Source organism: Octopus sinensis, linkage group LG22 (assembly GCF_006345805.1).
Source record: "Octopus sinensis linkage group LG22, ASM634580v1, whole genome shotgun sequence".
Classification (NCBI taxonomy): Eukaryota; Metazoa; Mollusca; class Cephalopoda; order Octopoda; family Octopodidae; genus Octopus; species Octopus sinensis.
In genome coordinates this window covers 24,896,328-24,909,443 of record NC_043018.1, presented here as the reverse complement: position 1 = coordinate 24,909,443, position 13,116 = coordinate 24,896,328, and the positions used below count along the sequence as shown (strand labels likewise).

The following is a 13,116-nucleotide window of genomic DNA, read 5'->3' as shown; positions in this document are numbered from 1 at the left end:
AAATTATTATATTAATAGAATAATAATAATGATTTCAAATTTTGGCACAAAGCCAGCAATCTGAGGGGGAGTGGCAAAGTCAATTACATCAACCCCAGTGCACAACCGGTACCTGTTTTTATTGACCCTGAAAAAGATGGAAGGCAAAGTTGACCTCGGCAGAATTTGAACCTAGAACATAATGACAGACGAAATGCCACAAAGCATTTTGCCCAGCGTGCTAACGACCCTGCCAGCTCCCAGACTTAGATACATACTGATATTGCAAACACACACACACACACACACACCCATACATGTAATCACACATACAGAAACGCATGAGTTTGCTCTGACACTCACATACATATGCACGCACACACACACACACACGTTGATGTAGGGAAAGAAGATGGTGTGTCCATTGCCTGTTGAACTTTGCAGGTGTGTGTGTATGCGTGTATGTGTGGATGTATGTGTGTTTAAGTATGCAGTGTAGTGTGTATGTGTATGTGTATATATATATATGTATATATATATATATATATATATATATATATACAAAATTAAAGGACTGACCACTAAAAGTGGACAGTCAATATGCTAGATATAGACGTCAAAATCGCTATGTGTTATATATATATATATATATATATATATATGTATGTATGTGCATGTAGTGTATGTGTATATATATATATGTGCATGTAGTGTATGTGTATGTATGTTATGTAGATATGTGGTGTGTAAATGTATGTATATATATATATGTGTGTGTGTGTGATTATGTATATGTGCATACAGTTGCACATATATGTATGTGGTGCGATGTGGTGTGTTTGTATGTATAGTTGTTTTTATGATTGTGTGCATACATGCAAGTGTGCTTATATGTGTGTTTATGTGCATGTATGTATGAGCAGTTACGTTTGTGTGTGTGTGTGTGTGTGTGTGTGTGTGTGTGCAATTTTGTTTATGTTCAGTCTAGTGAGTGTGTTTTATTATGTGTGTGTGTGAGGCAAAGAGGGAGCAGTAAGTTGTTATTCTGTTTTAATGGTGGGTTTAATGTATCAAAGGTTGTTAATTCTTAGACACAGGAGGGTCCCTACCCCCCACGGCACCCAGCCCCCAACCCATCCACCCACACCTTTCATCTCTTTGAAAGGGGTTCCAACAGAGCAGTAAGTAATAGCAGTCAGACATTTGGCCCCCACTCACTGGCCCCACTTTCTCCCCCCTCCTGCTCTTGTATTTGTTCCTTTATATCACCCACTCTGCCCTTTACTACATCTTTTTGTGTTCTTGCCTGAAGAGTGACAGAGAGGAGGGGAGAGTCCTTCCATCTTTCCTTCCTTCCCCCCTCCACCTTCCTTGTTACTACATCTCTTTGTCTTTCTCTAGTTACTCAACCATGCAACATTGAGTGTGAGGTGTGAGTGAAGATGAGTGATTGATGAATACAACTGCTACTGCTGCTAACAAACATTACACACTGCCCAATAATGATAATAAAAATTATAATTTTACTAAAAATAATAATAATGATGCTTTCTTTTATTTGTTACATGGGCATCAGATGAGGAGGATATCACAAGGCCAAATAATAATAATAATAATAATAATAATAATTATTATTATTATTATATTATGGAAATATACTTGCATAGCAAGTGACCTGATCTGAGATCGTGTGCTGGAACGAAAACAATTGCAGCGTGGAAGGTGTTTATAAGCCATTTAAGAAACACACAAAACCTGTGATTCACTTCAACATTTAAATTTAATTTGTCAAAATATTTTCGTCGCTTTGTGACCGTGACCTGTTCACTGACAAAACTGTTCACTGACAAAATTCCGTGCTCAAAGTGACGAAAATATTTTGACAAATTAAATTTAAATGTTGAAGTGAATCTAACGAATTATTATTATTATATAAAAAATAAGGAAGAAAGAAAAGTCGATAGATATGACAGGTTAGCTTGGGAGGTTATGCAATTGTAGTTATGCAATTGTAGTTACTAGTAGTACCAGTAACTGCTGGAGCCCTGGGAACAGTGAGCAAAAATCTTGAGAAATACGTGGAACAAATAGGGGTTGCAATAAGGGTGGAGCACCTGCAGAAAACAGAACAGAACTAAGTCGACTACATCAACCCCAGTGTTCAACTGGTACTTATTTTATTCCCCCCAAAGGATGAAAGGCTAAGTTGACCTTGGTGGAGTTTGAACTTAGAACGTAAAGATGGACAAAATGCCACTGGCAGAATGCTAACAATAATAATGATGATAATAATAATAATAATGATGATGATGGTGATGATCCTTTCTATAGGCACAAAGTCTGAAGTTTTAGGGGTGGGGTAAGTCAGTTATGTCGACCCCAGTGCTCAACTGGCAGTTATTTCATTGACCCTCATAAAGATGGATGAAAGCTAAGTCAACCTCAGTGGAATTTGAACTCAGAACATTCCAGATGGCTGAAATGCAAAATATTTTGTCTGATGTGCTAACCATTCTACCAGTTCACTGCCTTGATGATGATGATGGTGGTCTTTTCTACTAAAGGCACGACGCCTGAATTTTTAGGGGAGGAGACTTGTCGATTACATCGACCCCCCCCCCCTCCCAGTACTCAACTGGTACTTAATTTATTGACTCTGAAAGGATGAAAGACACAGTTGACCTCAATGGAATTTGAACAACAACAGTAATAATAATAATAATAATAATAATGATAATAATGATGATGATAATAATGATAATAATAATGATGATGATAATAATAATAATAATATTCCTTTCTATTATAAGCACAAGGCCTGAAATTTCGGGGGAGGGGGGCAGTCAATCAGATTGACCCCAGTACGTAACTAGTACTTAATTTATTGACCCCGAAGAGATGACAGGCAGAGCCGACCTCAGTGGAATTTGAACTCAGAATGTCGCGGCAGAAGATATACCTATTTCTTTATTACCCACAAGGGGCTAAATATAGAGGGGACAAACAAGGACAGACATAGGTATTAAGTTGATTACATTGACCCCAGTGCGTAACTGGTACTTAATTTATCGACCCCGAAAGGATGAAAGGCAAAGTCGACCTCGGTGGAATTTGAACTCAGAATGTAGCGGCAGAAGATATACCACTAAGCATGTCATCCAGTGTGCTAATGATTCTGCCAGCTTGCCGCCTTAATAAGAATATTAACGATCTTTTCTAATATAGGTGCAATGCCTGAAATTTCAGAGGAGGGGTAGTTGGTTACTAGTTGAGGACTTGGTGAGGGTTTAGTCATATGGTCAGTTCTGATTGAGTTAAGACCAAAGGCGTTCCAGTCATGACCAACCCAGGGTAACACAAGACCACATTATCCAATATAGTCCTTCCTTTCCTAAGGCAAGTAGAATTGTGATTTGAATGTGGTTTAGCTATTGTGAAGGCTGCTAGTATCAGTAATCTTTCTGCTCATGGTCATGATGGTGGTGGTGGTGGTGGTGGCAGTGGTGGTGATGGGGGTAGCAGTAGTTGTTGTTTTAACAAATGGCTTTGTTTTTCAAAAGGCCAACAATTCCTTGTTGATTTCAAGTGGCGTTTATGGATGGATGGGTGTGTAGTGGTGGGGGGCAAGAGGTTACTCCTCAGACTTACACATGTACACATACACACAATCCTGTAACTATACACATACGCACTCCACGCATGCCTATAAAAACACAGACTGCCTCCCCCTCCTGACCCCATCTGCATACCTTTTCTGTAGACCCCACCCCCAACAACCCTCCATTTCCCATCACACCATCAGTTCGTGTGTGTGTGTGTGTGTGTGTGTGTCTCTCTCTCTCTCTGCCATACCTCTAACCTTCCATCTCTATACTAACCCTCCATGACCACTTCCGCTACCACCACCACCACCACCACCTAAGCTTTCTTACCTTTTTTGTTTTACCATTAGATTAACAGATTGCACTCTTGGAGACTCTTGGAGAGCATCCTTTAAAAAGATTTTACCCTCTCAGAGAGAAGAAGGGAGGAAGGGTGATGGAGAGAGAGAGAGGAAGAAAAACAGAGATGCAGAGAGAGAGTTGGAGAGAGAGAGAAAGAGAGAAAGAAAAGAGCTGTAGATAGAGAGAGGGAGAGAGAGAAAGGAAGAAAAACAGAGATACAGAGAGAGAGAGAGAGAGAAAGAAAGAAGCAGAAAGAGAGGAAGAAAAACAGAGGAACAAAGAGAGAGGAAGGAAGAAAGCTGGAGAGAGAGAGAGAGTGAGAATAATGAATCAGTGCAATTTTCTTGGTGCTGGACAAAGACTGACCTTTTCTGCTGCATCTGTGATGCAGCATGGTGCATCTATGACTTTGATTACGGCAAGCACTAATGGAAGAGCCGAGCATTGAAAGGTCATCTCAGACAACAACAGATTCTGTGACGCCATCATCATCATCATCATCATCATCATCATCATTATCATCATTGTTGTTTTCCTTCTTCTGTCTTTAGGAGAATATCATTTGGTCCGTTTAATGGATAAATCAGAGGAATTCACAGTTCTTGACTGCAGGGAATTATTTGCTTAGCAATGGTTGAATATGATTGCAGCAGTTGGTGGTGGTGGTGGCAGCAGCGGTCACAGTGATGGTGGTGGTGGTGGTGGCAGCAGCGGTCGCAGTGGTGGTGGTGCTGATGGTGTTGTTAATGTTATTGTTGGTGCTGGTGGTAGTGCTGAGAGTGGTGGTGGTATGTTAATAGTGTGGTGTTTTTGATGGTGGCAGTGGTGTTGGTAGCAATGGTGGTGGTGGTGCTACTACTGCTGCTTCTTCTGGTTGAGGTGGTGTGGTGGTGGTTGTGGTGGTTTTGGTGGTGGTGGTGGTGGATAAATGTAATTCTTTTCCCAAAGAAATTGCATTTCATATTCAATGCTCTGATGAAGCTATAAGGTGTTACTCAGTCACTCAACTACGAGTCTACAGCAGAAACAGCTGTAAGCTAATGAAATATCATAAGATAATCATTTATTCCTTTGTCATCTCATCTTTTTTTATATATATGCTGTATAATGATTATTGTATTTTCAGACATACAAATCGATATAGTCCATAGTGTAAATATGTAGAGTAAACATGAAAGCATTGTTATCTTTTCCAAATTCTGCTGTATTTCACATGGAATTTTTGGTTCTCCCAAAGTTGTCTTGGTGTTACTGAAAAATTACTAGCTTTAAGGGTATTGTGAAAAATCTGGTCGGAGGCCCAACCTTCTAAGTTCTTTTACAGGGTTTAGAAAAACTGAAGGACCGCTGCAATAAGTGTGTGAATCGAATAAAATCATAATTAACTGATCCTCCTGTATTTTCTTATATCCAAAACCAAGAACTTTTCAGCACCCCTCATATATATATGTACAAGAGGGTGCTGAAAAGTTCCTAGTTTCCAAGGGTATTGCAAAAGGACTGGTTGAAGGCTGACCCTTCCAAGTTCTTTTACAGGGGTCAGAAAACTGAAGGACCGCTGTAATAAGTGTGTGAATCTGAGAGGAGAATATGTTGAATGACATCATAATTAATTGATCCCCTCTTTTACTCTTTTACTTGTTTCAGTCATGTGACTGTGGCCATGCTGGAGCACCGCCTTTAGTCGAGCAAATCGACCCCGGGACTTATTCTTTGTAAGCCCAGTACTTATCCTATCGGTCTCTTTTGTCGAACCGCTAAGTGACGGGGACATAAACACACCAGCATTGGTTGTCAAGCAATGCTAGGGAGACAAACACAGACACACATACATACACACACGCACACACACACACACACACACACACACACACACACACACACACACACACACACACACACACATATATATATATATATATATATATATATATATATATATACACACACACATATATATGACGGGCTTCTTTCAGTTTCCGTCTAACAAATCCACTCACAAGGCTTTGGTCGGCCCGAGGCTGTAGTAGAAGACACTTGCCCAAGATGCCATGCAGTGGGACTGAAACCAGAACCATGTGGTTGGTTAGCAAGCTACTTACCACACAGCCACTCCTGCGCCTACATTTTTCAACTCTCAATTTTGTTTGAAAAGTTTAACTTTTATGCCGAAAAATACAGTGCCTCCATCATCCCGGATGGTTCTATTAATACACATCAACCTCACCATGAACCTATACCTAATCAACTTTCTTCAGAGGTTTATTAAGGCAAATTAACAACAGATACCTTTCTAAAATTAGTCTGAAGTTGGCAACGGAGCATGATGAAAGCTATATATTCTACGGTGCTACCACATTGTAAATAGGTGTAGAACTGTAACGTGAAATACAAGCATTGGCCAATTGCCCACAAACGAGATGGAATGGCAGGGAGTAAAGGTTCCAAGGCTGTAATAACTAATTGATGACACACATCAGGGATTGGTTAGATGCTGCATAGCGGATTTTATTGACTCTCTCTCTCTCTCTCTTATTCACTTTCTTACTCCCACTCACTTTTTCTTTGTGTATGTGTGTGTGTAGATGAGTGGATGGATGTATGCATGTATCTATGTATACATATATATATATATATCTATATCTCTACACATATATATATATATACATGTACACACTCACACACACAGGTATATATATTCATATATGTGCGTATGCATGTGTATAATTTCATGTGTGTATGTGTGTGTGTGTATATATATATATATATACATGTGTGTGTGTGTATATATATATATATATATATATACATGTGTGTGTGTGTATATATATATATATATATATATATATATACATACTCATGTGTGTCTATATATATATATACTTATGTGTGTGTGTATATATGGATTTATGTACACCTGTACATATGTATAAATGTGAGCATATGTGTACGCGTGTATCATCATCATCATCATCATCATACATGCTTTTGAAGTATTTTAGTTTTGTTTCACAGCATTGGCCAAAAGTCACACACCAAGATTAAAATTCATTTAATAAAACTGAATAAATTGAGTAAAATAATGATCAGCACACACATATGACACAAAATTAATAATAATAATAATTTCTAGTCTAGGCACAAGGCCTTGAAAATTTGGGGGGAAGGTGGATAGTCAATTACATCGACCCTAGTGCATAACTGGTACTTATTTCATCAACCCCAAAAAGATGAAAGGCAAAGCCGACCTCGGTGGAATTTGAACTCAGATTATAAAGACGGATGAAATGCCATTAAGCATTTTGCTGAGTGTGCTAACAATTCTGCCAGCTCACCACCTTGTTGATGGTCAGGTGGCAGCGGTTTCTTTTATTGGCCACAAGGGCCCAAGATATGGAGGGCAATATCAAAGGACAGGGTACAACACACAGAAGCAGGTGGGGTTTACATCAATCAAAGGAAGACACTCGAAAATTAACAGACATAACAAAGGATATAAGAAATAGAAATTAGAGGAATAAATAATGAATAAATAAATAAATGAAATTCCCAATAACGGGGCAGTCCACTTTGGGTAATTCAGGTAAAACCCTACACAAAAGACCCCGATTACTCTTCTATCCACAAGGTATGGGAAAGTGCCCTCTTCCAGTTTCTTTCCTCCTGCTTAGAAAAACATACTCAGAGCCTATCCATTCAGCCTCTCCAGTCTTGCCACTCCGATAGAATAAGTACTAGGCTTACAAAGAATAAGCCCTGGGGTCGATTTGCTCGACTAAAGGCGGTTCTCCAGCATGGCCACAGTCAAATGACTGAAACAAGTAAAAGAGTAAAAGTGTATTTGCTCAGTATACAGCTGGATTCATCTTACATGAGACAGCAACTGCTCACCACAACTTTTGAATGCAGTGGACGCAGGGCAGTTTCATCCCCTTGGTAATAATGTAGCATGAATAAAATGTCAAATGTTTTGGTGCATGACTTTTGTATAGTTGATGTATGTGGGTGGCTTGTGCACATTCACACTATGGCAATGGAAGCTCTGCTTTATTAGGTGTGTTTGCTAGGTGTATGAGCAAACCAGTGCTGTTTTGAGTTACAGCCTTGCAGCTATTTGATTTGACAGAAGAATCATTACAAGAATGAAAGCAGCAGGAATCACTACAACTGCAAAGATAAAATGGTAGAAGCTTAATAGAATTAACCCATTAGTGTTCGCATTATTCTGCCAAAATTAATGCTTTTTCATCCACTTTGTTTTGAACTAATCATGCATTATCTTGTAGCTATGAGATTTTGATGAGGTAGCTGTTAATTTTTAAAATGATATTTAGGATTGGTGTGAGAGACAAGATCTGGCCAGTTTGAACATAAAACAGACAGAATACTTTTGGCCAGATATGGCTGGTTTAAATGCTAAAGAGTTAAGGTTAATAGAATTCTCCTTTGACTCTTTTGTTACCATAATTCTCATGAAATACTTCACCCTTTGTTAATTAATGGCTGTGTGGTTAAAAGCTTGATTGGCAGCCATGTAATTTTGGGTTCAATCTCACTGCACTGCACCTTCGGCAAAGCAAATGTCTTTTACTATAGCCCCAGGCCTACCAATGCCTTGTGAATGAATTTGATGGATTAGAACTGTATGGAAGCCCATCATATATATCCTCATCATTTAATGTCCATTTTCCATGGATACCTCCACAAGAACTCTGTGTGTGTGTTCCTTATGGATTCGAAAACTGAGATGCCGATTTTGACGTATGAGGTATCAAGAGATTCAGTAATCTTTCAACTTCCAAATAAAGTATGTTTTTTTGCACTTTGGGGAAAGTTTTAGTTTAGATAATTACAGGATGTTTGTATTGTAAAACCAGGGGCTACTTGGTTGGTATCAAAAGGGTTAAGACCCAGTTGTACCAGCATGAGCTTTTTTAAAACATCATCACAAAGGGAACCACCCTTGAAGCATGTCCGTTAACAGGAAGATAGGGGTGCATCTACTGATATTGCATAGCCTACCTCAAACAGAGCTCTACATGTGTACCATTTACACAATATATACACACTGGATAATGTCGTCCTGGATGTATGTATGTAGGTATATCAGACGAGGCATAAATAATAGTCATTACATATTACCTATTATAACAAAAATGACTTACTGTTGTTTCCAGTATACACACACAAACATATACACACACACACACACACATACACACATATATATAGTGTGTGTGTGTGTGTGTGTATATATGTTTGTGTGTCTTTGTTTGTCCCCCCCCAACATCGCTTGACAACTGATGCTGGTGTGTTTATGTCCCTGTAACTTAGTGGTTCAGCAAAAGAGACTAGGTTTACGAAGAATAAGTCCTGGGGTCGATTTGCTCGACTAAAGGCGGTGCTCCAGCATTGCGACAGTCAAATGACTGAAACAAGTAGAAGAGTAAAGAAAGAGAGATATACATACATATACACATATATACATATACACACATATATTCATACACACACACACATATACATACACATGCACATACACACACACACACACACACACACATATATATATATTTACACACATATATAGACACACACACACACACACACACACACACATATTTGAATACTAAATCTGAAGAATGAAACTGCAGGCTCAGAGAGGAACTTGAATTAAACAACTTGGTATGGCCAATACCTCTTTGATCATTGGAGGTCTGCTGGATGAGGATCTAACCTGGGGCCAAACAATTTGAGTAAACCAGCAAAGGATCATAAGGTTTACTGCACCAGGGCCCTGACATGCGGGTAGTGGCTGAACAACACATGTAACCACACCTTTGACCATAAGGTCTGCTGAATGGCTTAGAGATGACCTGGAGCTAACCGGCTATATCATCACCAAAGGCGGTGAGTTGGTAGAAACGTTAGCACGCCGGGCGAAATGCGTAGCCGTATTTCGTCTGCCGTTACGTTCTGAGTTCAAATTCCACCGAGGTCAACTTTGCCTTTCATCCTTTCGGGGTCGATTAAATAAGTACCAGTTATGCACTGGGGTCGATATAGTCGACTTAATCCATTTGTCCTCACTGTGTTTAGCCCCTTGTGGGTAGTAAAGAAATAGGCTATATCGTCACCATCATCATCATCATTAACATCATCATTAACATCATATCCTAACTGACAATTGGGTAGAATATTCCATCCATGGATCAGAGGGTAATATATATGTAGCAGAAATGGGGTTCCATCCATTTTTAAGAAAAAAGTTTTGTCCTAAGTGTTTTCTTCTTTGGACACACAAGTAGCTGGTGGTCATTGTTGTTGTTGTTCTTCTTTCTTGTTGTTCTGGTTGTTGTTGTTGTTATTGCTGTTCTGCTTCTGACTTTGTAACTCTGCCAGGACATGAGTTTTTTTGGCATGATTCCTGGAATCGTTTTTCAAATTAGTACCAATAAAACGTGCTTTATTACATGCACACTTCGGATTCCTTCTCTCTCTTCGCTAATAATCCAAACCATATTAATAACAACAACAACAACAATAATAATAATAATAATAATGATAATAATAATAATCTACTACTCGCGGAAATCTACAGCTTGCCCAAGTTCCTCATCATTATTACCATTATTACAACTTTTATTATAGGAAGAATAAATAAAACTATAATAATAATGATAATGATAATAATAATAATGATGATGATGGTGATAATATTATTATTATTATTATCATTATTGACAAATAAAAATATAAAAATTGTTATCAATACTATTCATAAGAAAATAATTGTAAAAAAAGATGTCACTGGTTGTTGCTATTAATATTATTATTGTTGTTGTTGCTGTTATTATTATTATTATTATTATTATTATTATACCACCACATCATCATTATTAGCAGATTTCGGTATTGTTATGCATTTTGTAGAAATACTTCTGTGTGTGTGTTTGCATCTATATATATATATATATATATATATCATACATTATATATGATATATATATATATATATATATATATATATATCATTACATTATATATGATATAAACATATAGGCACATATATATATAAAACCATTAAGCTACATATGCACACACATGTATGTTTGTGTGTGTGTGTGTATGTATATGTCTGTGTATGACAAGCGTTTTGATTAATGGGTTGTACTCACTTACATACGGAACTGGCATCAACCGAACAGGAAAGAACGGCCAATGAAATTCTAGGTCTTTCTCCGCAGCAAAAAATACTGGTGGAGTAGCTGAGTCGACAGAGCATCACAAAAAACAGCTTGTTATTCACTTCCATCATTTTACATTTCAGAGTTCAAATCCTTTGGAGTTCTAATGTTATCGTCACTCATCCAGGGTCTTTAAAATAGAGGTGCCGGTGTGGCTGTTTGGCACAGGCATGGCGGTGTACTTAACAAGTGTGCATGCCAACCATATGGTTTTGGGTTCAGCCCTACTGTGTGACAACTTCAGCAAACATCTTGTATTATAGACCTTGTTGTAGAGCTGAAAAAGAAGTAATTTCTACTCTTTTCCTCTGGAAGCCATCTACTCGCAATACCAGAGGGTGCACACTCTCCTACCCTGATGTAATCTCCAGGGATACAGGCATCCAGCAACAGGACCTCCGTAATGCTATGATGAACCGTGAAGTCTGGCGTAACATAGTAAATTCCATTGTCTCGACCACGGTCGAACAATGATGATGATGATTATAGACCTGGTCTGACCAAAAACTTCTGAGCAGATTTGGTAGACAGAAACTGGAAGATGCCCGTACATACATATGTCTGTTTGTCTGTCATTATTCACTTTATTTCAAGATTTCTTGCCAATATAGAAAGAACCGATTTCTAATGTAGATCCAAGGCTCCATCATTGAAATTTCAACATCAACAAACAGGGTATTTTTGTTTGTATGTATATGTGCAGATTTGTATGTTTTGCTTTATGTATATATTCTCATATATATAGTTGCATATCTAGAGATGTTCGTATATATTTAAATGCTAAACTTCTGGAAAGTTTTACAGATTTTTACAGCTCCAGTGATAGATCTGATCTGTAGTCTTCAAATTAGCTTTCTCCTTTCTGATTTTGAGAAGCCTAGTTTCTCAAGATTGGTATTTAAGCAGTGTGTTACATATTCCAGGGCCCCAATAATTACAGGTATAAACCTGAACTTGTAATCTGGATAAAGTAACTGCAGATTTCTCAATAGTTCAGCATAGGTGTTCTCTTTTTCACTGATCTTCAGCTTTATGTTAACATTCGTTGAGAAGCTACAGGTATAAACCTGAACTTGTAATCTGGATAGAGTACCCGTAGAGTCCTCAATAGTTCAGCATAGGTGTTTTATTTTAGATATGTTTGTTTATAGGCATGTGTGCATGTATGCCGATGCATTATTGCTTACACCTATATGTGTATGCATGTGTGTGGGTCTGTATGTTTTCTAGTATTTGTGTGTGTGTGTGTGTGTGTGTACACATATATACACATACACACACTCATATATACATACACACTGACATACATTAACAAACACACACATCATCGTCAACAGCTATCAATGCTTTATCATTCTCTCCCTCTCTCTCTCTCTCCTCTCTCTCCCTCACACACAAACGTGTACATATTAAAATGTACATTAATTCTTGCAGCTTCATTCTGTTAACGAAGAAATTAATTAGATGAATGAAGACTCGGCTGAAAACATCAGGCAACAAACACTGCATCCCAACTCATCTAAGTGCGAGAAATGGACAACAGATGCATAACGATGATGTGAAGGCAGTGATGGTGATGGTGGTGATGATGATGGTGGTGGTGATGGTGTCAATCATGATGGTGGCAGTGTCTTATGTTTGTTAGTGGTGGTGATAGTGGAGATGATAATGATGATCATGGTGGTGGTGGTGATGATGATGATGAAGGGATGATGTTGGTCACGATGGTGGTGGTGGTGGTGGTAGTATTGATGATGATGATGATGACAGTGGTTACAATGATGGAAATGAGGGTGGCATTTGCAGTGTAGATTTGTCCCAGATCAGTCCAGACCCAGTAGACCTATTATCAAAGGTGTTCCACCATGACCACCCTGTCTTTTATTTGTAAGCACAATACATCCCGGGCCGCATTGCCAATCCAGTGTGACCACCTTCTTTACGAT

The 13,116-nt window shown here is 38.4% G+C and overlaps 1 protein-coding gene across 2 annotated transcripts in view; it reads left to right on the top strand.

Annotated features, from left to right (window-relative positions):
* The window catches only part of LOC115223288 (cytosolic purine 5'-nucleotidase), a 243,065-nt gene that overhangs the window by 99,254 nt on the left and 130,695 nt on the right, over positions 1 to 13,116 (top strand). The window lies entirely within an intron of this gene.